We start from the raw sequence: 26,424 nt of genomic DNA, 5'->3' as shown, positions 1-26,424 counted from the left end.
GCCTACAAATTTGGTATGGGGGAAACATTGGCGCATCTGCGGTCCCTCCTTCCTCTAGGCCTCCACTGACCTGTCTACTGCTGCCCGTGTTCCCCTGGAACCAATTTTAAATTGCCTACAGGCAGCCCAATTTATTATGTTAGGGCTTCGAAGCCTGTCTGCGGTCCCTCCTTCCACTAGGCCTCCACTGACCTGTCTACTGCTGCCCGTGTACCCCTTGAACCAACATCATAAAATAAAAAAAAAAGTATTTTGCTTATAAAAAAGAAAATACTGGTGAGATATCAAATGCAGACATTTTAACATTAAAAACAAACACACAACTAAAATCTGGTACAGTACTAAAAATGGCCACCAGCTACAATTACTTTCTCCTGCAAGTAGTTAACTGAAAGGTTTTTTAAATTGAAAACACAGATATGGCATCCACCGAGTGTTGTCCTGTCGCGTCTTCTTTATATTATTGCCGAGAAGATGCAAAACAATGAAAATAATAAAATCATTAATTACCAAAATAATAGAGAAAGTCAACACCACATTGCAAATAAACATTCATTCCAAATAAAGAAGCAGGGCGCGTCCGAGGGTGAGTATATACCTAATAAGAATATAATCACCCTCGGACGCGCAATGCTTATTTCCAACAGCCTTCCTTCCTAAGAATCAGCCCTTCCGTGGTGTAGAGAGACGTTGTGTTACACTCCAAGGTGTTCCCCAGGTTGCCTTTCCTGAGCTTCGATCTTCCGGCTCTCGTTTAGTAGTTGTTGGAAACTACGCTGCATTAGGCCTTCAAATTGGGTATGGGGTGTAGAGAGATGGTGTGTTCCACTCCAAGGTGTTCCCCAGGTTGCCTTTCCTGAGCTTCGATCTTCCGGCTCTCGTTTAGTAGTTCTTGGAAACTACACTGCATTAGGCCTTCAAATTGGGTATGGGGTGTAGAGAGAGGGTGTGTTACACTCCAAGGTGTTCCCCAGGTTGCCTTTCCTGAGCTTCGATCTTCATGCTCTCGTTTAGTAGTTGTCGGAAACTACGCTGCATTAGGCCTACAAATTGGGTATGGGGTGTAGAGAGAGGGTTTGTTACACTCCAAGGTGTTCCCCAGGTTGCCTTTCCTGAGCTTCGATCTTCCGGCTCTCGTTTAGTAGTTGTTGGAAACTACGCTGCATTAGGCCTTCAAATTGGGTATGGGGTGTAGAGAGAGGGTGTGTTACACTCCAAGGTGTTCCCCAGGTTGCCTTTCCTGAGCTTCGATCTTCCGGCTCTCGTTTAGTAGTTCTTGGAAACTACACTGCATTAGGCCTTCAAATTGGGTATGGGGTGTAGAGAGAGGGTGTGTTACACTCCAAGGTGTTCCCCAGGTTGCCTTTCCTGAGCTTCGATCTTCCGGCTCTCGTTTAGTAGTTGTTGGAAACTACATTGCATTAGGCCTACAAATTGGGTATGGGGTGGAGAGAGATGGTGTGTTCCACTCCAAGGTGTTCCCCAGGTTGCCTTTCCTGAGCTTCGATCTTCCGGCTCTCGTTTAGTAGTTCTTGGAAACTACACTGCATTAGGCCTTCAAATTGGGTATGGGGTGTAGAGAGAGGGTGTGTTACACTCCAAGGTGTTCCCCAGGTTGCCTTTCCTGAGCTTCGATCTTCCGGCTCTCGTTTAGTAGTTCTTGGAAACTACACTGCATTAGGCCTACAAATTGGGTATGGGGTGGAGAGAGATGGTGTGTTACACTCCAAGGTGTTCCCCAGGTTTCCTTGCCATTGCTTCGGTCTTCCGACTCTCGTTTAGTAGTTGTAGAAAAGTACACTGCATTAGGCCTACAAAATGGGTATGGGGTGGAGAGAGATGGTGTGTTACACTCCAAGGTGTTCCCCAGGTTGCCTTTCCTGAGCTTCTATCTTCAGGCTCTCATTAAATTGTGGTTAAATGGAACAACTGCATTTGGCGTACTAGTTGGTTTGGGGCCTACTATCGGTGTCTGCCACTCCTTGCTGTTCTCCTGGTTTCCTGTCCTGAAATTCCATTTTCAGGCTCTCGTTAAGTAGTTGTTAATGTTAGACTGCATTTGGCCTACTAGTTGGGTTGGGGCCTACTATCGGTGTCTGCCACTCCTTGCTGTTCTCCTCCACTGAACAAAGCTGTGCCGCCTGTTTACTACGGTTGCCAATTTTGAACTGCATTTCGACTACTTACTGATTTGGCCCTACTCTCTGTGTCAGCCTCTCATTCCAGTTGTCCTCCACTGCAATGCCCCCTGGTTATTCCTGTGTTACCAATTTTGAACTGCATTTAGCCCACTTTATTCTTTGGGCCTATATCTGTGTTTCCACTTCATCGTGCCCATTGCCCAGCCAGTAATAGATGAGTCTGCTGGTACATTGACCCATAACGCAACATTCCCCGTGCATGCTACACAACAACATTGTGACCCTGCTGAAAGTCAGGTTGCTCTTCCTGCATACCATACCACCTTACACGGGGACAAAGAGGAAGGTGCAGATGAAAGTGCAGGTTCCTTCATCAGGTGGGGGGAGGAATACTAGTTGGCGACGTCACTGGCACAGGGCCTCTCATAGTACGCAAAAGTGTTGCTGCCGGTGGGAGGCGCCCCCGCCGTGCAAACACACCGCTGTACTTTGAGTGGCCCTGTGCCAGTGCCAATGCCAACAAGTGGGCCCCCCCTGCTTGCTCAGGATCACAGCACTTGCAAAGTTGAAATACTTACCTCTCCCTACTCCACTGCCGTGACGTGGTCCAGATTTCCTGGGCCCACTAATTACTTGAACCAGCCCTACCCCACACAACTTTAGCCAAATGACCCCCAATTTCAAATGCCTTCCAATTATTATAAGGTAAATTACGCTTGACAAGCTTCATTAAGAAGAATGGATGGTTTTGACATTAAAATGGGCACTCTAGGTGTTTTCCTGGCCCCCACTCACTGCCGACTATGCTGCCCCATTGACTTGCATTGGGTTTCGTGTTTCGGTCGATCCCGACTTTACGTCATAATCGGCCGATTTCACTCGACCCGACTTTTGAGATAGTTGGGTTTCGCGAAACCCGGCTCGACTCTAAAAAGGTCAAGGTCGCTCAACTCTAGTAGTGAGGAGTTAGATCTCCTGGTAAAGTGGCTTGGAACTGAATCGGTCAAGCATGCTAAAAGACTAAGAGACATTAACATAGAATACCCACACATAGGTTTACGTAAAGTGTGGAAAAGACTTGACGAATGCTATGGGTCCGTAGAAGTAATAGAGAATGCTTTATTCAAAAGAATTGATGATTTCCCTAAGATAGGGCCCAAGGGTTATCAAAGACTTAGAGAATTGAGTGATTTATTGATAGAGTTACAGGTCGCCCAGAAGGAAGGTCACTTGGCTGGATTGGCATTCTTAGACACTGCTAGGGGTGTCAATCCAATAGTACAAAAACTTCCTTACAATCTTCAAGAAAGGTGGATTATACATGGTTCATGGTATAAACAAATTCATAACGTACCATTCCCTCCTTTTACTGTATTTGTTGAGTTTGTTACCCAGCAAGCCAAGATCAGAAATGACCCTAGTTTTGATTTCACTCTGTCATGTTTCTCTACCCCTGGTGTCAAACCCAGTAAGACACCCGTGGCAGTCCATAAAACTGATATTGATTCCACAGGTCCTCCACACAAGACAACTAAGCCCCCTACGGAAGAGAGCAAACCTCAGGATGTCAGTAAGCAGTGTCCTCTACACAGGAAACCACATCCTCTACTAAAATGCAGAGCCTTCAGGGAGAAGACTTTAGAGGATCGCAAAGGTTTCCTCAAGGAAAACAACATCTGCTTCAAATGCTGTGCTACAACCTCTCACTTTGCCAGGAACTGTGGAGCTAGCGCGAAATGTGCAGAATGCAGCAGCACGGATCACAATACAGCCTTGCATCCTGGACCACCTCCAGGAGTGTTGTCACAAGCAGAGGAGCACGATGAGAAACAGAAGAACACGGATGAAGACACCCCTGCGGTCACCTCTCAATGTACGGAGATCTGTAAGTGACTCAAGGGAGGAAGATCCTGCTCAAAAATCTGCCTTGTCCGAGTCTATCCAACAGGCCACAGAGACAAAGCGCTCAAGATATATGCAATCCTAGATGACCAAAGTAATAGGTCTTTAGCCAGGTCCATCTTCTTTGACAACTTCAACATTGTAGGCCCCGGTTCTCCCTACTCCCTTAGGACATGTTCAGGTACCGTCGAGACGGCGGGGAGGAAAGCAACCGGATACAAAGTGGAGTCCATGGATGGCCAGACCTGTGTGTCACTGCCGACCATCCTGGAGTGCAACCAGATTCCTGACAACAGGTCTGAGATACCTTCACCAGAGGTGGCAACGTATCACCCCACCTGAAGCGTATAGCCCACCTGATACCTGAGTTGGAACCAGAAGCGCCAATAGCTTTACTTCTGGGAAGAGATATACTACGAGTCCACAAGACTAGAGAATACATCAACGGCTCCCGGAATGCTCCATACACGCACAGGCAAGACCTTGGATGGGTCATTGTAGGAGATGTCTGTCTAGGAGGAGCACACAAGCCGGTCTCAGTCAACAGTATTCTTACCAGCACATTAGAAAATGGACGTCTATCTCTCTTCCAGCCGTGTCACAATAGTCTGCTGGTAAAGGAACTACTGAGCAGCACTCCCCTACCTTGCCCTTTCTCAGTTCCTATCAATGAAGACCACGCCTGTGAAGGTGAACAAGACCACATAGGATGTACAGTCTTCCACAGGACGAAGGAAGACAACAAGGTAGCGATGTCTATAGAAGACAAGATATTCCTGGACATCATGGACGAACAAATAGTCAAGGATACGTCGAATAGTTGGGTCGCACCTCTACCATTTCGACCTCAGAGGAGACGCCTACCCAACAGCAAGGAATTTGTCTACAGCAGATTCATCTCCCTAAGACACAAGCTTCAGAAGTCACCTGAGACGAAGGAACATTTCTTTACCTTCATGGGAAAGATATTCCAGAACAACCACGCAGAGATTGCACCTGCACTTCGACACGGAAAGGAGTGTTGGTACCTGCCCATCTTCGGAGTGTACCATCCTAAGAAGCCAGGTCAAATTAGAGTGGTATTCGACTCAAGTGCTAAATGCGAAGACGTGTCATTGAATGATGTCTTACTGTCGGGCCCAGACCTCAACAACAGACTTCTGGAAGTATTACTCTGTTTCCGTAGAGATTCAGTGGCATTTATGGCTGACATACAACAGATGTTCCACTGTTTTCTCGTCAAAGAGGAACACAGAAACTACCTGTGGTTCTTCTGGTACCATGACAACGACCCGGACGAAGACATCGTAGAGTACCGGATGCGGGTACACATCTTTGGGAACAGTCCTTCCCCAGCAGTCGCAATCTACAGCCTCCGACATTCTGCCAAAAAGGGTGAAGAAGAGTATGGCTCGGACGTCAGGTCCTTTGTGGAAAAGGATTTTTACGTGGATGACTGTTTGAAGTCCACACCGACAAGTGAGGCCGCAATCAGTCTACTAAAGAGGACTCGTGACATGCTCGCTCAGTCTAACCTAAGGTTACACAAGATTTCTTCCAACAGCCGAGAGTTGATGGAAGCCTTTCCCTCTGAAGACTATTCCAGCGATCTAAAGGATTTAGACCTCAGCATCGACCCCCTTCCTATGCAGTGGAGCCTTGGATTGCTGTGGGACCTGAAGACAGATACCTTCACCTTTAAGATAAGCAAGGATGAGAAACCCTTCACGCGCAGAGGAGTTCTTTCCTTCGTGAATAGTTTATACGACCCCTTGGGGTTCGTAGCTCCAGTAACCATCCAAGGAAAGCTGATGCTCAGGGACTTCACCCAAGACACTACTGATTGGGATGATCCACTTCCAGCGGAAAAGGCTGACCTGTGGGCAGAGTGGAGGAAGTCTCTTGAAGCCCTGACCAACCTTCGTGTGAAACGACCGTATGCTCCTGTGCCATCCACAGAGGTGAAAAACGCAAACACTTTGTATTTTCTGTGATGCATCAGTCAAAGCGATTGCAGCAGTAGCGTACCTCAAATCCACAGACGTAAGCGGACAATGCCATATCGGGTTCGTTATGAGCCGGACAAAATTGGCGCCACTTTGTGAACACACGATACCCAGACTGGAACTCTGTGCTGCTGTCCTCGCAGTTGAGTTGGCCGAGCTGGTCTCGGATGCGATGGGCCTGAAGATCGGGGATGCAGAGTTCTACACCGATAGCAAGGTGGTACTGGGGTACATCTGTAACGAGACACGACGCTTCTACGTCTACGTCAGCAACCGGGTACTTCGGGTAAGAAGATCCACTGACCCTAATTAGTGGCACTACGTACCTACTCACCACAATCCTGCGGACCACGCGACTAGATCCGTTGCACCCAGTCATCTGAAGGACACTTCATGGTTCACAGGTCCTACCTCTTTGTACCGTTCGATGTCTCACATCAGCAGGCCTGAAACTTTCGAACTAGTGGGTCCAGACACAGACGAAGAGATCCGACCTCAAGTGTCTGCTCTACATACAGAGATTTCAAGCTGCCACCTCGAATCTCACCGGTTCAGCAGGTTCTCCACATGGAAGTCACTTGTTCGAGCTATAGCTTGTCTATTTCATGTAACCCAGTCCTACAAGTCAGCACTACCTGATAGCCAGAGACGTTGTAAAGGTTGGCATCACTGCAGGCTTGCGTTTACTGCTCCCGACCTGGAAAGAGCCAAGGTTATAATACTTTGTGCCATACAAAGAGAAACCTATGGCAGAGAAATAGACAACCTCAACAAGGGACAACCCATTCCTGAGGCCAGTGGGCTGAGGAAGCTCGATCCGATTGTCGATCAAGAAGGGCTGCTGAGAGTGGGTGGTCGTCTTCAAGAAGCTGAGGTAGAAGTTTCAGAGAAGCACCCGGTGATAATTCCTGGACGTCATCACGTAACAACCCTGCTGATTCAACACCATCATGTCTTGGTGAGACACCAAGGCCGTTTGTTCACTGAAGGAAACCTAAGGGCAGCTGGACTGTGGATAGTTGGAGCTGAGAGAAGAGTGAGCAAACTCATCTTCGACTGTGTTACATGTCGCAAACTCTGGGGCACATTCCAAAATCCGAAGATGGCCAATCTTCCACCCGACAGACTGTTCTGAACCTCCCTTCACCAACGTTGGACTAGATGTATTCGGTCCTTGGTCTGTGGCTACACGACGGACTAGAAAAATACTTACGGAAGCAAAGTGTTGGGCAGTTCTATTCATGTGTCTGTCCGTCAGAGCCGTTCATATCGAAGTAATCGAATCAATGGACACATCAAGTTTTATAAACGCACTTCGACAGTTCATCGCTATCAGAGGACCTGTGAAGCATATTCGTTCTGACCGAGGTACGAATTTTGTCGGAGTGGCAAGAGAACTCCAAATCCCTTCTAATCTGGACATCGATAATTTGGAAAGGTATCTAGGTGAGCAAGGATGTACCTGGACCTTCAATCCACCACACTCTTCGCACATGGGAGGTGCGTGGGAAAGGATGATAGGGATAGCACGCAGAATATTAGACTCTATCTTCTTGCAAGCTAACACCAGACTTACACAAGAGAGTTTATCCACGTTCTTGGCAGAGGTCTCAGCCATCATGAATGCCAGGCCACTGACAGCACTTTCTAGTGATTCTGGAGATCCATCCATCCTTACTCCTGCAATGTTACTCACACAGAAAACCTGTGTCCCGAAAGCTCCACTCGGAGAATTCAATGACAAAGACCTCTACAGACGACAATGGAGGCAAGTACAAAGCGTGTCCAACGTCTTCTGGAATAGATGGAGGAAACAGTATCTCTCCACTCTGCAAAGCAGGACAAAGTGGCAGAAAGACCGCCCACACATTCAATCTGGCGATGTTGTACTTGTCAAAGACAGTCAGTCACATCGGAACGAGTGGCAACTCGGCCTAGTCATTAAGACCCTTCCCAGTAAAGATGGGAAAGTGCGGAAAGTAGAGGTCAGAGTGTGCAAGCTTGGAGAAAACAAACTGTTCCTCAGGCCCGTTACAAAGCTTGTATTATTATTTTCCCCAAAAGAACCTAATTGTGGCATCTGTTGACGCCAAGCAGGGAGTGTTCTGCCCATCTTAATGTGCAGAAAGTTAATTATCATGTTATTCAAGTTGTGGCCACTGGAGGTCATCAGTTGCCTACTTTTCATGTTGTTTATCAACCTTTCCCTCCTAAGAGCAATGTCTTATGGGTTAGTTCCGCCCACATTCTTCTTGTGAAGACAAGCTTCAGTAGCCATTTTTCCTCAGATCTGCAGAGAGGCACACGTGCTCCTGTCTCGCTTACTTTCTTACCCCTGTCCTAACGGTTCTCGGTACGTTTATAAAGGTTTAATGCATCTTATGTTTGTGTTAGTATTTAAGCCTTATGCAGCTCCTATAGTCAGATATAGTTAGGCAGATGTGCTTTGCAGCTTGCAGTTAGGTTAATGTGTACTCTGCATTTAGATAGATGCATTCTTGTATAGAATAGGGCAGTGCTGTTAGAATTACTGTGTAATGCACTCTGTATAATTCTTGCTGTAATGTCCCAGTTATTTATGTGAATGCACCCTGTATGTGCATATACTGAAATGCTGTTATTCTTTACAGTTTTTCACCAGTCATCCACTATGATCAGTCATCCACTATGATCAGTCATCCACTATGATCAGCCATCCACTATGATCAGTCCTCCAATATGATCAGTCATCCACTATGATTATTCACTGGACATCCACCTTGTACATCAACATCATTCACTATTCGATCATCTACTATGAATACTGTCCACCATTGTTGTTCAACGTTATAGTTTTGGTTATCATCACCCTAATAAATAAGACTTAAGCATCAATACAGTCTGTTTACTGGGATGTGGATGAAGGTTTAGCCGTATGTTGGAATCCACACAGCATCCTACGTGGAGGAAGACAGAACAAACTGAACGCCAGTCGGAAGTAATGGTTTCTGAATAGTTCGATGTAAAGTGTTTTCCCTAGTTGGTACAAGATGATAGATTAGAACATTGATCTTCGGGTAAAGAAAACTTCACATGGATGAGAGGTTTTAATTAATATAGAGCACTTTGATCAGGGATTTAGAGAAACAACCTGAAAGTGTAACTTTATCTTTGTCAACCCTGTAGGTGTCTTACTTAATTTCGATTTCTGTAATCATTATCCTACCGACTGTGGACTTGTAGTAGTGGATATTGCAAAAAATATCTTCCATTTATATTCTTGGATGTTTTCGTGCACATTTTTGTGATTTCATGCTTATTGCACTGTAACCACAGCAGTTTGCAGCTGCACCTTGATTTCACTTTATCTGGATGAGCTGACTCACATGAGGTTGATTGGTCTTATCAAAATGATAAAATTATAGTAATTTCAGCTTCAGTGTCAAGAAAATAACATTTTAATATTTTGTAAAGCAATGCATAATGTGTGAGTATGCTCTCAGACTCTACAAATTACCGAAGAGTTAAATTGATAAACTTTTATCAAGCTAGATATATAGATATTATAGCCTTTGGTTGACAATAAAAAATTAACGTGGGATTTTCACATTCTTTATCTTGGAAAATGTCCTGGTTAATGTAATGTTCAGACCGCTGGGCATTCTGAGAATATTTCAAACATCAATCTAAAAAAAAAATATCCCCCCCAAAAAATATAGAGGCTTATTCCCAAAATAACTAGTTATCCTCTATCTCTGACCGCTGGCACCTCCAGATATCCCAAGAAGTCTGGAATCAGGAATCTGTGGTCACATTTTGAATGGAGTGGCAGTTCCAACTCTATTCATTGTTTATAGGACTCTGGAAGTAGCTGAAGGCCGTACATGGATTTTTCTGATTTGTGAGGAATTTTCACTGCACTATAAGGAGTCTTGCACTGTTGGTACAAGTGGTAGAATAATGTCAGTGCATCTTGAATGTGATTACAGATGCAGTAACGTTTCGACTCAACCTGAGCCTTTTTTAAAAATTGTGGAACTGTTGACTTATGTGTGTCCGCGATTGTATCTGGTGCTTTGCAGCGCTGTGTATAGAGTCACAGCTTTCTCATAGACAATGAACGGTACAGAGGTCGAGCAATTGTACCTCCGCTCTATTTAAGATGGAGCTAAGGAGCCCCTCTCTCAAAATTGCTGGAGGCCTCATCAATGGGATGATCATACCACAATTTCTGAAAGTGTACGAAATAGGTCTTTACGTGTCTACAAAATGTTTACTAAAATCTTGTTCAAGGAAATGTTCTCATACACTTTATGCAGTTAATAGCCCTCTGTGACTGTACTGTTACATACTTTGTAAGCTTGCGAGCAGGGCCCTCACTCCTCTTGGTATCTATTTTGAACTGTGATTTCTGTTATGCTGTAATGTCTATTGTCTGTACAAGTCCCCTCTATAGTTTGTAAAGCGCTGCGGAATATGTTGGCGCTATAGAAATAAAATTATTTTTATTATTATTAACTTGTCACCTGCAAAATCGAAGGTGAGCTAAGCCCACCGCCATCAGGGGCTTATCTACAGCATAGATAAGCCTCGATGTATCCTGAAAGATGAGAAAAAGAGGTTAGATTATACTCACCTAGGGGTGGTCCCGGTTCTGTTCTGGTCCGCTGGGCGTCGCGGTCCATTCCGGGGCCTCCTATCTTCTTACGATGACGTCCTCTACTTGTCTTCAGGCTGCAGCTCTGGCGCAGGCGTACTTTGTCTGCCCTGTTGAGGGCACAGCAAAGTACTGCAGTGCGCAGGCGCCGGACCTCTCTAACCTTTCCTGGAGCCGCAGCATGAAGACAAGAAGAGGACGTTATCGTAAGAAGATGGGAGGCCCCAGACCGGAGGGCAACGCCCATCGGACCAGAACAGAACCAGTACAGCCCCTCTAACCTCTTTTTCTCATCTTTCAGGATACATTGGGGGCTTATGTACAGCATTACAGAATGCTGTAGATAAGCCCCTGATGCCAGTGCTCACCTTCGATTTTGGGGGTGACAGGTTCCCTTTAAAGGGAATCTGTCAGCAGGTTTTTGTTGCCTCATCTGAGAACAGCATGATGTAGGAAAATAGACCCTAATTCCAGCAATGTATCACGTAGTTTACTGGGTGCAACCGTTGTGGCACAATCAGAGTTCTTATATGCAGCAGAGCTCCGAAAGCTGGCCCCGCCCCCACTAGGTTCTATATGTATATTGTGTACTGACAGTGAGCTGCTTATCACAGGAGGAGGCATGGTTGTACGACTTGGCATGCACAGCTAGTCACAGCAATGATCTCGTCCTAGTGATAAAACTTTTATTGCAAGTAAACAACAACATACAGCCTGATAAGTGACACATCGCTGAATTCAGTGTTTTAACCCCTGCTTCATGCTGTCCTCAGGTCACATAGCGAAAACCTGCTGACACATTCCCTTTAATTTGAATTAATCATTTAATAGTTTTCAAATAAGCTGGAAATGCATGCAATATATGAGCATGTGGCATAAACCACAACTCTCCTTGATGCAGGAAGGTAAAATGTAACTCTCACACTTGCAGTTGGCTGGACAATGTCACACCATAGAAAGTCATCGGTTGCAATGTCACAATGTGACACCAAGATCTCAATGTCGCACAACATATTGTGACCATGCAGCCCAGATCTGACAAGGAATTATTCATAGGGCCCAGATACCTACGGTAAGTTTTCTGAAGAAGTGAAATAATTAGCCAAAATAACACAAGAAGCAAATACTATAGCTGGCTGAAATGTTTGCAACTGAAAAACAGCTCTAATCTCCCAAGTCAGGTTATTTTTGAAGGAAAGCACATGGCATTCTACCAGCACTATTCAGATGAATAGCACCATCTCCAAAAATGTGCTTAAAAAATTCTTCATTTCTTTATATTGTAAAATATTAACAACTCTGTATAAAAAATGGAATTTGTTTTTAAAATTATTTAAAAAAAAAACATTTTACTTATATGGTTTCAAAATTACAGAAAAAGAAATTGAAATAGTTAATGTTTTACTCAGTAAGTATAATAATTTCACATTTCCTAATTTTTTTTTCTTTTTTTTCTTTTTCCCCATCCTTTTTTTTTTTAAATGTAATAATTAGTCAACGTAAGCTGACAGTCGCAGACTGATATTATCAATATTACCAGGGTTGGAAAGTTCAGGAATATTGGTTCGTCCTGATCCTATATCTGTCATCTGATCAGCCCTATTGAAAAACTATCCAATCAAAAATTTGATTGCAAACATCCAATTGTTCGCTCGTCTGCATGAGCCATAATGCCAAACTCCACCTTTAGTAATGGTGTTATGTGGAGATACTGTATACAGTCATGGCCAAAAGTGTTGGCACTAGTGATCACTGATGAGCGAGTGTACTCGTTGCTTGGGTTTTCCTGAGCACGCTTGGGTGGTCTCCTAGTATTTATGACTGCTCGGAGATTTAGTTTTCTTTGCCGCAGCTGGATGATTTACGGATGCTAGCCAGCCTGAGTACATGTGGGGGTTGCTTGATTGCTAAGGAATCCCCACATGTAATCAAGCTTGCTAGTAGCTGTAAATCATCCAGCTGCGGCAAGGAAAACGAAATCTCCGAACAGTCAACTACTCGGAGAGCACCTGAGCGTGCTCGGGAAAACCCGAGCGACGAGTACACTCGCTCATCACTAATTGGCACCCTTGAAATTGTTCTAGAAAATGAAGTATTTTTCCCAGAAAATTATTGCAGTTACACTTTTTGTTATACACATGTTTATTTCCTTTGTGTGTATTGGATTTGGAACAACACAAAAAAACAGGGAAGAAAAGGCAAATTGGACATAATTTCACCCAAAACCTCATAAATGGGCTAGACAAAATTATTGGCACCCTCCGCTTAATATTTGGTTATGCACCCTTTGGAATTACCGTATATACACGAGTATAAGCCGAGACTTTCAGCCCAAAGTTTTGGGCTGAAAGTGCCCCTCTCGGCTTATACTCGAGTCACGGTGGGAGGCAGGGTCGGCAGGTGAGGGGGAGAGGGCGCTGAGGCATACTCACCTAGTCCCGGCGATCCTGGCGCTCCCCCTGCCATCACACGGTCTTCGGTGCTGCAGTTCTTCTCCTCTTCAGCGGTCACGTGGGACCGCTCATTAGAGAAATGAATACGCGGCTCCACCTCCCATAGGGGTGGAGCCGCATATTCATTTCTCTAATCAGCGGTGCCGGTGACCGCTGATAGAGGAAGAGGCTGCGGCACCGAAGACCAGCTGTCTGGGAGAAGTAGCGGGACGTCGGGTGCAGCTAAGTATGTCATATTTACCTATCCCCGTTCCACACGCCGGGCGCCGCTCCATCTTCCCAGCGTCTCTCCGCTCTGACTGTGCAGGTCAGAGGGCGCGATGACGCATATAGTGTGCGCGGCACCCTCTGCCTGATCAGTCAGAGCGGAGAGACGCCGGGACCGGACGCTGGGATCTGCAAGCAAGAGAGGTGAGTATGGCATTTTTTTTTTTTTTTTTTTATTGCAGCAGCAGCAGCAATGGCAGAGCTTTCTATGGCACAGCTATGGGGCAATACTGAATGGCGCAGAGCACTATATGGCAGCTATGGGGCAATAATGAACGGTGCAGAGCACTATATGGCAGCTATGGGGCAATACTGAACGGTGCAGAGCACTATATGACACAGCTATGGGGCAATACTGAACGGTACAGAGCACTATATGGCAGCTATGGGGAAATAATGAACGGCGCAGAGCACTATATGGCACAGCTATGGGGCAATTATGAACGGTGCAGAGCACTATATGGCACACCTATGGGGCAATAATGAACGGTGCAGAGCACTATATGGCACAGCTATGGGGCAATAATGAACGGCGCAGAGCACTATATGGCAGCTATGGGGCAATAATGAACGGTGCAGAGCACTATATGGCACAGCTATGGGGCAATAATGAACGGCGCAGAGCACTATATGGCAGCTATGGGGCAATAATGAACGGTGCAGAGCACTATATAATAATAATAATAATCTTTATTTATATAGCGCCAACATATTCCGCAGCGCTTTACAGTTTAATAGTTTCAAACACAAAAGTCATAAGTAACAACGTTAACAATACAATAATTAACCCCTTTACCCCCAAGGGTGGTTTGCACGTTAATGACCGGGCCAATTTTTACAATTCTGACCACTGTCCCTTTATGAGGTTATAACTCTGGAACGCTTCAACGGATTCCAGTGATTCTGACACTGTTTTCTCGTGACATATTGTACTTCATGACAATGGTAAAAATTCTTTGATAGTACTTGCGTTTATTTGTGAAAAAAACCGAAATTTGGCGAAAATTATGAAAATTTCGTAATTTTCCAACTTTGAATTTTTATGCAATTAAATCACAGATATATGTCCCACAAAATACTTAATAAGTAACATTTCCCACATGTTTACTTTACATCAGTACAATTTTGGAAACAAAATTTTTTTTTGTTAGGGAGTTATAAGGGTTAAAAGTTGACCAGCAATTTCTCATTTTTACAACACCATTTTTTTTTAGGGATCACATCTCATTTGAAGTCATTTTGAGGGGTCTATATGATAGAAAATACCCAAGTGTGACACCATTCTAAAAACTGCACCCCTCATGGTGCTCAAAACCATATTCAAGAAGTTTATTAACCCTTCTGGTGCTTCACAGGAATTTTTGGAATGTTTAAATAAAAATGAACATTTAACTTTTTTTCACAAAAAATTTAATTCAGCTCCAATTTGTTTTATTTTACCAAGGGTAACAGGAGAAAATGGACCGCAAAAGTTGTTGTACAATTTGTCCTGAGTACACCGATACCCAATATGTGGGGGTAAACCACTGTTTGGGCGCATGACAGAGCTCGGAAGCGAAGGAGCGCCATTTGACTTTTCAATGCAAAATTGACTGGAATCGAGATGGGACACCATGTTGCGTTTGGAGAGCCCCTGATGTGCCTAAACATTGAAACCCCCCACAAGTGACAACATTTTGGAAAGTAGACCCCCTAAGGAACTTATCTAGAGGTGTGGTGAGCACTTTGACCCACCAAGTGCTTCACAGAACTTTATAATGCAGAACCGTAAAAATAAAAAATCATATTTTTTCACAAAAATTATCTTTTCGCCCCCAATTTTTTATTTTGCCAAGGGTAAGAGAAAAAATTGGACGCCAAAAGTTGTTGTACAATTTGTCCTGAGTACGCTGATACCCCATATGTGGGGGTAAACCACTGTTTGGGCGCATGGGAGAGCTCGGAAGGGAAGGAGCGCCGTTTGACTTTTCAATGCAAAATTGACAGGAATTGAGATGGGACGCCATGTTGCGTTTGGAGAGCCACTGATGTGCCTAAACATTGAAACCCCCCACAAGTGACACCATTTTGGAAAGTAGACCCCCTAAGGAACTTATCTAGAGGTGTGGTGAGCACTTTGACCCACCAAGTGCTTCACAGAAGTTTATAATGGAGAACCGTAAAAATAAAAAATCATATTTTTTCACAAAAATTATCTTTTCGCCCCCAATTTTTTATTTTCCCAAGGGTAAGAGAAGAAATTGGACCCCAAAAGTTGTTGTACAATTTGTCCTAAGTACGCTTATACCCCATATGTGGGGGTAAACCACTGTTTGGGCGCATGGGAGAGCTCGGAAGGGAAGGAGCGCCGTTTGACTTTTCAATGCAAAATTGACAGGAATTGAGATGGGACGCCATGTTGCGTTTGGAGCGCCACTGATGTGCCTAAACATTGAAACCCCCCACAAGTGACACCATTTTGGAAAGTAGAACCCCTAAGGAACTTATCTAGATGTGTGGTGAGCGCTTTGACCCACCAAGGGCTTCACAGAAGTTTATAATGCAGAGCCGTAAAAATAAAACAAACATTTTTTCCCACAAAAATTATTTTTTAGCCCCCAGTTTTGTATTTTCCCGAGGGTAACAGGAGAAATTGGACCCCAAAATTTGTTGTCCAATTTGTCGTGAGTGCGCTGATACCCCATAAGTGGGGGGGAACCACTGTTTGGGCGCATGAGAGGGCTCGGAAGGGAAGGAGCTCCATTTGGAATGCAGACTTAGATGGAATGGTCTGCAGGTGTCACATTGCGTTTGCAGAGCCCCTAATGTACCTAAACAGTAGAAACCCCCCACAAGTGACACCATTTTGGAAAGTAGAACCCCTAAGGAACTTATCTAGATGTGTGGTGAGCGCTTTGACCCACCAAGGGCTTCACAGAAGTTTATAATGCAGAGCCGTAAAAATAAAACAAAAATTTTTTCCAACAAAAATTATTTTTTAGCCCCCAGTTTTGTATTTTCCCGAGGGTAAGAGGAGAAATTCGACCCCAAAAGTTGTTGTCCAATTTGTCCTGAGTACGCTGATACCCCATATGTGGAGGGAACCACCGTTTGGGCGCATGGGAGGGCTCGGAAGGGAAGGAGTGCCATTTGGAATGCAGACTTAGATGGAATAGTCTGCAGGCGTCACATTGCATTTGCAGAGCCCCTAATGTACCTAAACAGTAGAAACCCCCCACAAGTGACCCCATATTGGAAACTAGACCCCCCAGGGAACTCATCTAGATGTGTTGGGAGAACTTTGAACCCCCAAGTGTTTCACTACAGTTTATAACGCAGAGCCGTGAAAATAAAAAATCTTTTTTTTTTTCCCACTAAAATTATTTTTTAGCCCCTAGTTTGTTTTTTCCCAAGGGTAACAGGAGAAATTGGACCCCAAAAGTTGTTGTCCTATTTGTCCTGAGTACGCTGATACCCCATATGTTGGGGCAAACCCCTGTTTGGGCACACGGGAGAGCTCGGAAGGGAAGGAGCACTGTTTTACTTTTTCAACGCAGAATTGGCTGGAATTGAGATCGGACGCCATGTCGTGTTTGGAGAGCCCCTGATGTGCCTAAACAGTGGAAACCCTCCAATTATAACTGAAGCCCTAATCCAAACACACCCCTAACCCTAATTCCAACGGTAACCCTAACCACACCCCTAACCCTGACACACCCCTAATCCCAACCCTATTCCCAACTGTAAATGTAATCTAAACCCTAACCCTAACTTTAGCCCCAACCCTAACTGTAGCCCCAACCCTAACTGTAGCCCCAACCCTAACCCTAACCCTAACCCTAGCCCTAGCCCTAACCCTAGCCCTAACCCTAACCCTAGCCCTAACCCTAGCCCTAGCCCCAACCCTAACCCTAGCCCTAACCCTAACCCTAGCCCTAACCCTAGCCCTAACCCTAGCCCTAACCCTAGCCCTAACGGGAAAATGGATATAAATACATTTTTTTAATTTTTCCCTAACTAAGGGGGTGATGAAGGGGGGTTTGATTTACTTTTATAGCGGGTTTTTTAGCGGATTTTTATGATTGGCAGCCGTCACACACTGAAAGACGCTTTTTATTGCAAAAAATATTTTTTGCGTTACCACATTTTGAGAGCTATAATTTTTCCATATTTTGGTCCACAGAGTCATGTGAGGTCTTGTTTTTTGCGGGACGAGTTGACGATTTTATTGGTAACATTTTCAGGCACGTGACATTTTTTGATCGCTTTTTATTCCGATTTTTGTGAGGAAGAATGACCAAAAAACACCTATTCATGAATTTCTTTTGGGGGAGGCGTTTATACTGTTCCGCGTTTGGTAAAATTGATAAAGCAGTTTTATTCTTCGGGTCAGTACGATTACAGCGACACCTCATTTATATCATTTTTTTATGTTTTGGCGCTTTTATACAATAAAAACTATTTTACGGAAAAAATAATTATTTTTGCATCGCTTTATTCTCAGGACTATAACTTTTTTATGTTTTTGCTGATGATGCTGTATCATGGCTCGTTTTTTGCGGGACTAGATGACGCTTTCAGCGGTACCATGCTTATTTATATCCATCTTTTTGATCGCGTGTTATTCCACTTTTTGTTCGGCGGTATGATAATAAAGCGTTGTTTTTTGCCTCGTTTTTTTTTTTTTTTCTTACGGTGTTTACTGAAGGGGTTAACTAGTGGGCCAGTTTTATAGGTCGGGCCGTTATGGACGCGGCGATACTAAATATGTGTACTTTTATTGTTTTGTTTTTTTTATTTAGATAAAGAAATGTATTTATGGGAATAATATTTTTTTTTTTTTCATTATTTTGGAATATTTTTTTAAATTTTTTTTTACACATTTGAAAAATTTTTTTTTTACTTTTTTACTTTGTCCCAGGGGGGGACATCACAGATCGGTGATCTGACAGTTTGCACAGCACTCTGTCAGATCACCGATCTGATAGGAGTGCAGGCTGCTTCACAGTGCCTGCTCTGAGCAGGCTCTGTGAAGCCACCTCCCTCCCTGCAGGACCCGGATCCGCGGCCATCTTGGATCCGAGCCTGGAGCAGGGAGGGAGGGAGGTAAGACCCTCGCAGCAACGCGATCACATCGCGTTGCTGCGGGGGGCTCAGGGAAGCCCGCAGGGAGCCCCCTCCCTGCGCGGTGCTTCCCTGCACCGCCGGCACATCGCGATCATCATTGATCGCGGTGTGCCAGGGGTTAATGTGCCGGGGGCGGTCTTTGACCGCTCCTGGCACATAGTGCCGGATGTCAGCTGCGATAGGCAGCTGACACCCGGCCGCGATCGGCGGCGCTCCCCCCGTGAGCGCTGCCGATCGCATATGACGTACTATTGCGTCCTTGGGAAGTAAAGCCCACCCCACATGGACGCAATAGTACGTCTAATGGCAGAAAGGGGTTAAAGCAAAATAAGACGACCCTGCTCGTGAGAGCTTACAATCTACAATGAGGTGGGGGAGATGCAAAGTACAGGTGTGTATTTACAATGATGTATGGCACAGCTATGGGGCAATAATGAACGGCGCAGAGCACTATATGGCAGCTATGGGGCAATAATGAACGGTGCAGAGCACTATATGGCACAGCTATGGGGCAATACTGAACGGTGCAGAGCACTTATGGCAGCTATGGGGCAATAATGAACGGCGCAGAGCACTATATGGCACAGCTGTGGGGCAATAATGAACGGTGCAGAGCACTATATGGCACAGCTTTATATGGAGCATCTATGGGGCAATGATGAACGGTGCAGAGCACTATATGGCACAGCTTTATATGGCACATCTATGGGGCAATAATGAACAGTATGGAGCATTATATGTGGCACAGCTTTATATGGAGCATCTTATGGGGCAATAATGAACGGTATGGAGCATCTATTTTTATTTTTGGAAATTCACCGGTAGCTGCTGCATTTCCTACCCTAGGCTTATACTCGAGTCAATAAGTTTTCCCAGTTTTTTGTGGCAAAATTAGGGGGGTCGGCTTATACTCGGGTCAGCTTATACTCGAATATATACGGTAATAACTGCAATCAGCTGCTTTCTATAACCATCAACAAACTTCTTACACCTCTCAACTGGAATTCTGGAGCACTCTTTTTTTGCAAGCTGCCCCGTGTCTCTCTTATTTGAAGGCGCCTTCTCCCAACAGCTCCATGTACAGATTGAAGATGTGCTCAAATTAGGAGAAATCTTAATGTATTGTTCTGCCATAAGCATCCTATAGTGCTTTCTATAGTCATAGAAGAGAATATCCCGATATCCATATACTGTACACGCAGTTTTGTTGTCCTTTCCCTTTTGTATCTTGCAGTAAATGCATTCAGAATTGTTTCTAAGCATCCAGCTCATTTTTTTAGATTCTTCATATCTGAATTGCTTGGTAAAGTGAATCCTGTGAGTGAAAGAAAATTACTTGGCGCTGAATTGATGTTATTGACATCTCTGTAACACTCTGGAAAGCATTTATTGTGCAGGACTTCTGAAGACAGGGAGCGATCTTTTTCCACCTCATTCTGCAGACATCCAATTAAGTATTATTTTATGTCATTTTTTTTGCTAAAATTGCTACTAATTCTCAAGTTGCGTACTGGCAAAGTTTCATTTGAATTGAAACATTGCAGCTCATTTTATCTCTATCTTTCTAAAAATCAATAAAATAAAAAATTTAAAAATAAAAAAATTATATATAGACAACTGGAATCAAACAGTAATTGTATGCTGGTATTATTCATCGATACTTTCATGGACACGGTGTTACTGCCAAGTCCATTTCTTAGGAAAATTACCTAATTAGTAAAATAGATCCCTCTGCAAAAACAGGTTAGGCTTACATTGTAAGGTGGATCCACAAAGATTCAGGTCCAGGTGGGAACACACACCCCGGGCATTGGTGCAGCACCAATGAATGTTCAATATGAGACCAACAACAGAATATAAATTACTACACCATCTGTGCAGGTCTAGGGTGCCAACCTCCGCTGCAGTGTAGGGTAAGAGTTAGAGTGTGAGTAGGGACCGGACTTTGCCCCCATGTTTTCACAGTTGGTGTTTGTCTCTTGTATTATTTCTTCTTGTATTCATTTTTATAAATTATGATTGAAAGTTATATTTTAATATCCTTCAAAAGTACAAAGAATACGGTGAATAGGTTCAATAGTCTGTACTGCCATGATTCACTGTAGGCATGCATTTTTCTAAATTAATTTTTTTTTAAATGCATGGTGCCTACAATGAAGCATGATGGTGATGATGTAACTGATGGTTGCTTTGTATTTCCTAAACACTGTAGAAATGGGTATCTCATATATACACGTGCAGAATGAGAATTATGAAACACATCTTCTGCATAATTTATACGTTCAATCTTGAGTTATAACTGGCGGCACACATCTTGTGAAGAATGTTATTATTGTACAACAAGTTTCCCTGGACACTTCCATCCTGCCAGTATCAGAGTCACACAGGTCAATGTGTGTCGCTGTGACTTCTCACACACAACCTTATGCTCGGTGCATATAAGAGTCACTCTCCCAGCTGCTATTCCTTATATGAATGTGTCCCAGCCTGGCCGGTCCAGTATTCCTTCACTAAGACCCCGAGGTCTGTCAAACACTAAGACTTCCTTTAAGCATTCTGTTTCTATGGATGCCCACTTGCCTGCGTTAGGTAGGAAATTCTGCCACTCTTTAGTTGGTTGCATCAGAACTTATTATCTGATTATTCCAGAATACTTGGTCCCTTCTCTCTTTTGCACACACAACCCAAAACTATGCTGGTTTGCAGTATGGACGTTACTTCTCCTTGAGAACTATTTTGCTAACTATCTAAAAACAAGAACTCCGTTTCTAATGCCCACTTAACGCCTCCCCACCTGGGTGGTGACTAATAGTTAACTATGTCATCTCCAAACAGCTGGAAAAACTTAAAATCAGACACATAAAAACAGTAGGTTAGACAAAACATGAGAAGTTTTCAGGAATGGTGTCCAGATGACTTCTCCATCTTTACAGCGGTGTCCTTATGTGGGGCTGCATGAGTGCTGCTGGAGTTAGGTGGCTACATTTATTTTATGATATCATGAATTCATAGACGTACTGATCTGTGACGTAAGAGCAGATACTTCCATCACTCTGTGCCCTTCGTAGACGTTCACTTTTCCAACATGACAATTATTCAAAACACACTTCTAAGGCCTCTGTTGCATTTCATAAAAACAAGGTGAAAGTGATTCAGTGGCTACGTATGTCTTCCTATCTGAACTCAACCAAACACCTAGGAGGATTTCTGAAGAGACAAGTGGTCATTAGGGTTGAGCGAAACGGGTCGTTCATTTTCAAAAGTCGCCGACTTTTGGCAAAGTCGGGTTTCATGAAACCCGACCCGACCCCTATGTGGGGTCGGCCATGCGGTACGCGACTTTCGCGCCAAAGTCGCGTTTTAATGACGCGAAAAGCGCCATTTCTCAGCCAATGAAGGTGAACGCAGAGTGTGGGCAGCGTGATGACATAGGTCCTGGTCCCCACCAACTTAGAGAAGGGCATTGCAGTGATTGGCTTGCTGTCTGCGGCGTCACAGGGGCTATAAAGAGGCGTTCCCGCCGACCGCCATCTTACTGCTGCTGATCTGAGCTTAGGGAGAGGTTGCTGCCGCTTCGTCAGAAGCAGGGATAGCGTTAGGCAGGGTCCATTAACCACCAAACCGCTTGTGCTGTAGCGATTTCCACTGTCCAACACCACCTTCGATTTGCAGGGATAGTGGAAGCTACATTTTTTTTTTTCTCAGCGCTGTAGCTCATTGGGCTGCCCTAGAAGGCTCCCTGATAGCTGCATTGCTGTGTGTACGCCGCTGTGCAAACCAACTGCTTTTTTCAAAGCACAAATCCTCTTGTTCCTTCCTTTCTGCACAGCTATCTTTTTTGTTTGTCCACACTTTTTATTTAATTTGTGCATCAGTCCACTCCTTATTGCTGCGTGCCATACCTGGCTGAGATTACTGCAGGGAGATAGTAATTGTAGGACAGTCCCTTTTATTTTTTTTATTTTTTTTAATTCTCCTTACAAAAAATAAGTTGTGGGAGATTAAGATTGGCATTTCTGCTAGAGTGCCATCCCTGTGTGTGCCATCTCTCTCACATAGTGGGCCATAGAAAGCCTATTTATTTTTTTTGTTGATTTGGTTTCTAAATTCTACCTGAAAAAAATCACTAAATCAATCAGTGGGAGATAAATATTGGCCTCTGGGCTTGTGTGCCACTCCTGACTCCTGTGTGTGCCATCTCTCACTCAGTGGGCCATAGAAAGCCTATATTTTTTTATTTTGTTTCTAAAGTCTCCCTGAAAAAAAAAAAAAATCAGTGGGAGATTAATATTGCCCTTTCTGCTTGTGTGCCAGTCTTGACTCCTGGGTGTGCCATCTCTCTCTCTCAAATGGTGGGCACTGGGCCATAGAAAGGCAATTTTTTTTTTTATTTGGTTTCTAAATTCTCCCGGCAAAAAATCATTTTACTTTTTTTTGGTTTCTAAATTCTTCCTTAAAAAAATCATTTTATTTTATTTTGTTTCTAAAGTCTCCCTGAAAAAAAAAAAAAATCAGTGGGAGATTAATATTGCCCTTTCTGCTTGTGTGCCAGTCTTGACTCCTGGGTGTGCCATCTCTCTCTCTCAAATAGTGGGCACTGGGCCATAGAAAGGCAATTTTTTTTTTTTTTTGCTTTCTAAATTCTCCCTGAAATAAAAAAAAAATACAGTGGGAGATTAATATTGACATTTGTGCTTGAGTGACAGTCCTGCGTGTGTGGCATCTCTCTGATTTGGTGCCACAGAAAACAGAGTGTGTAGCATTTTGCCTGATTCTCCTTGCGGTCTCACCAACCTGTAAAGGGATATCGAAATCATACTGAAGTTATAGCTCACCGTGTAAGTTGTTTGACAGCAACAAATACCGTTACTTTGGTTACGTTTTTAAAACAATGAGGAAGTCTGGTGGAAGAGGTCGTGGCCGTGGGCGTTCATTGTCTGGTAATGATGGTAGTGGTAGTGGAGCATCAGGTGGTCGTGGGAAAAGAAATATTGCACCAAAGTCTGGAGCTGTGGAGCCAGGTTCGTCGTCTGGCTACAGAAGGCCTCGAACGCTCACTTTTCTGGGAGTAGGAAAACCGCTTTTAAAGCCGGAGCAGCAAGAGCAAGTTTTGGCTTACCTTGCAGACTCAGCCTCTAGCTCTTTTGCCTCCTCTTTTGAAACTGGTAAATGTAAAAGCAGCGCGTCGTTAGTGGATGTTCACGGTCAGGGACAAGTCGCTTCCTTGTCCTCTTCAGCAAAAACAACAACAGAGAGGAATGCAGCAGGCGACACAACGGGTTACTCCGTGGAGCTCTTTACACATACCGTCCCTGGCTTAGAAAGTGAAGCAGTTAACAGGCCATGCCCATTACAAGTTGAATCTGACATGGAGTGCACTGATGCACAGCCACAGCCAGACTACTATGCTGGTCCTTTGACTCAGACCACAACATTGCCCTCGCAGGGTACTGATCCAGAATCAGACCCTGATGAGACTATGTTGCCCCATCACGAACGCTCTACCACTGACTTACACGGTGACACAGACGAAGTTGCGCACGAGCTAGAAGAGGAGGTTATAGATGACCCAGTTGTTGACCCCGATTGGCAGCCATTGGGGGAACAGGGTGCAGGCGGCAGTAGTTCTGAAGCGGAGGAGGAGGGGCCGCAGCAGGCATCAACATAGCAACAGGTTCCATCTGCCGGGCCCGTATCTGGCCCAAAACGCGTGGCAAAGCCAAAAACTGTTGGAGGACAGAGTGTCCATCCGGTTAAAGCTCAGTCTGCAATGGCTGAAAAGGGATCCGAGACCTGCCAAGCAACTTGGAGAAGGAAACCACCCACAGATATTGTGCCAATGCCTTTAAGCTTCACAGGTTGCCTATTCCTCGGCCTGGTGAGGTGCTTGGATTAGTTGGCACCAACGGTATTGGAAAATCAACTGCATTGAAAATTCTGGCTGGAAAACTAAAACCTAATCTTGGGAAGTATGACGATCCTCCAGATTGGCAAGAACTATTTCACCAAGATTCTTGAGGATGACTTGAAAGCCATTATTAAGCCTCAATATGTGGACCAAATTCCAAAAGCTGCAAAAGGCCCAGTGGGGACCATTTTGGATCGTAAGGATGAAACCAAGACCCAGACTATTGTTTGTGAGCAGCTTGATCTTACTCATCTGAGGGACCGAAATGTGGAGGATCTTTCCGGAGGCGAGCTTCAGAGATTTGCCTGTGCTGTCGTCTGTATCCAGAAAACTGACATCTTCATGTTTGATGAACCATCCAGTTATTTAGATGTGAAGCAGCGTCTTAAAGCTGCTATTACCATCAGATCTCTCATCGATCCGGACCGTTACATTATAGTTGTAGAGCACGATCTGAGTGTCCTGGATTATCTCTCGGACTTCATCTGCTGCTTGTACGGTGTGCCAAGTGCTTATGGTGTGGTCACTATGCCCTTCAGCGTCAGGGAAGGCATTAACATCTTCTTGGATGGCTATGTTCCCACTGAAAATTTAAGGTTCAGAGACTGCTCTTTGGTGTTCAAGGTAGCTGAAACTGCCACTGAGGAAGAGATCAAGAAGATGTGCATGTACAAGTATCCATCAATGAGAAAACAGATGGGCGAGTTCCAGCTTAAGATTGTTTCTGGAGAGTTCACAGACTCCGAAATCATGGTCATGTTGGGAGAGAATGGAACTGGTAAAACCACATTTATCCGAATGCTGGCTGGGAGACTGAAGCCGGATGAAGGAGGTGATGTACCCGTTCTTAATGTGAGCTATAAACCCCAGAAGATCAGTCCAAAATCAACAGGATCTGTCCGCCAGTTGTTGCATGAAAAGATCCGAGATGCCTACACACACCCTCAATTTGTCACAGATGTGATGAAGCCAATGCAGATTGAAAATATTATTGATCAAGAGGTCCAAACCTTGTCTGGGGGAGAGTTACTGCGTGTGGCTCTAGCCCTGTGTCTGGGTAAACCCGCAGACGTGTACCTTATTGATGAGCCTTCAGCGTACCTCGACTCTGAACAGCGTCTCACAGCTGCCAGAGTGATCAAGCGATTTATACTACACGCCAAGAAGACCGCCTTTATTGTGGAGCACGATTTTATAATGGCCACTTACCTTGCTGACCGTGTCATCGTTTTCGATGGTATCCCTTCTAAAGACACTATGGCAAACAGCCCCCAAACTCTTCTTGCTGGTATGAACAAGTTTTTGTCTCAGCTGGAAATCACGTTTAGGAGAGATCCCAACAATTACAGACCAAGAATAAACAAGCATAATTCTATTAAGGATGTGGATCAGAAGAAGAGTGGAAACTATTTTTTCTTAGACGACTAAAGCAGATTAGAAAGCTCTTCTGCTCCATCTTCTAAATTTGAAACTTACTGTATGAAGCCCTATGGCTTTTCTACAGACCCAGAGGAATCTCCATGCTGCATTGTGCTACAGTGTAAATGTCCAGTGCGATCACCCAAAACTACTGCCTGGCAAGGAAAAGGGATTTGTCATTCATTCCTTATTTGTACAACAATGCTCATTGTACAGATTGGTTAAACTGTATTTCTCTAAAATATGGTTTTTAAAATGCTGCAAATGTGGCAAGGCCGGGTTCTGGTTTTTTGAGGGACACAAGTGACGTAGATTTGCCTGGAACTGCCCCTCAACCAATCACAACCGCAGATTTGACAACTGGAACTTTGGCCCACATGGCGGATTATGCCTTACGTATCCTCAAAAGGGACACACGCATTACTAAAATGATGAACGATGACGATTACTGGTTGGCCTGCCTCCTTGATCCTCGCTATAAAGGCAAATTGCAAAATATTATGCCACATGAGAACTTGGAACTAATATTAGCAACCAAACAATCAACTCTTGTTGACCGTTTGCTTCAGGCATTCCCAGCACACAG

The 26,424-nt window shown here is 44.3% G+C and overlaps 1 pseudogene; it reads left to right on the top strand.

The window, feature by feature from the left end:
• Positions 1-5,245: 5,245 nt before the first annotated feature.
• LOC138644556 (ATP-binding cassette sub-family E member 1 pseudogene) lies at positions 5,246-26,094 on the top strand (annotated as a pseudogene).
• Positions 26,095-26,424: the final 330 nt, after the last annotated feature.

The sequence above is a fragment of the Ranitomeya imitator genome, chromosome 1, assembly GCF_032444005.1.
Source record: "Ranitomeya imitator isolate aRanImi1 chromosome 1, aRanImi1.pri, whole genome shotgun sequence".
Taxonomy (NCBI): Eukaryota; Metazoa; Chordata; class Amphibia; order Anura; family Dendrobatidae; genus Ranitomeya; species Ranitomeya imitator.
The sequence above is the reverse complement of the archived record's forward strand: the minus strand, read 5'-3'. Positions and strand labels throughout refer to the sequence as shown.